The 413-nt window shown below is 44.6% G+C and overlaps 1 protein-coding gene across 18 annotated transcripts in view; it reads left to right on the plus strand.

Moving 5' to 3' along the window:
* Positions 1-413, plus strand: part of LOC109485470 (pro-neuregulin-2, membrane-bound isoform-like) — a 68,985-nt gene that overhangs the window by 54,538 nt on the left and 14,034 nt on the right. The window lies entirely within an intron of this gene.

A 413-nucleotide genomic window follows, 5' to 3' on the forward strand; every position in this document is an offset into this window, starting at 1 on the left:
GCAGACGATGTCTTGTACATTTTGTACCAGCGGCGGCCTACCGCTCTCACAGGACGTCATGGGACGTGACGAAACAAGAAATATCTGCCGTAGAAGAAATATAAATCGGTAACTCATGCCTTAAATTCACGGCGGTTTTTGACACAAAAGAAAAATTATTATAATTTTTGTAAGGCGCGCGGCTTACTAGTACTAGCGGCTTTAATACTCACGGTAAAATGTACCGTCACTCCCGGCGCAAGGACTCGGTTCGCCAGCTGAGGACTTTCCACAACCATGATGATATCATAGTTAATTACTAGCGGCTTTAATACTCACGGTAAAATGTACCGTCACTCCCGGCGCAAGGACTCGGTTCGCCAGCTGAGGACTTTCCACAACCATGATGATATCATAGTTAATTAAGGAATATA

This window comes from Branchiostoma belcheri, unplaced genomic scaffold (genome assembly GCF_001625305.1).
Source record: "Branchiostoma belcheri isolate BF01 breed outbred unplaced genomic scaffold, Haploidv18h27 scaffold76, whole genome shotgun sequence".
Lineage (NCBI taxonomy): Eukaryota > Metazoa > Chordata > Leptocardii > Amphioxiformes > Branchiostomatidae > Branchiostoma > Branchiostoma belcheri.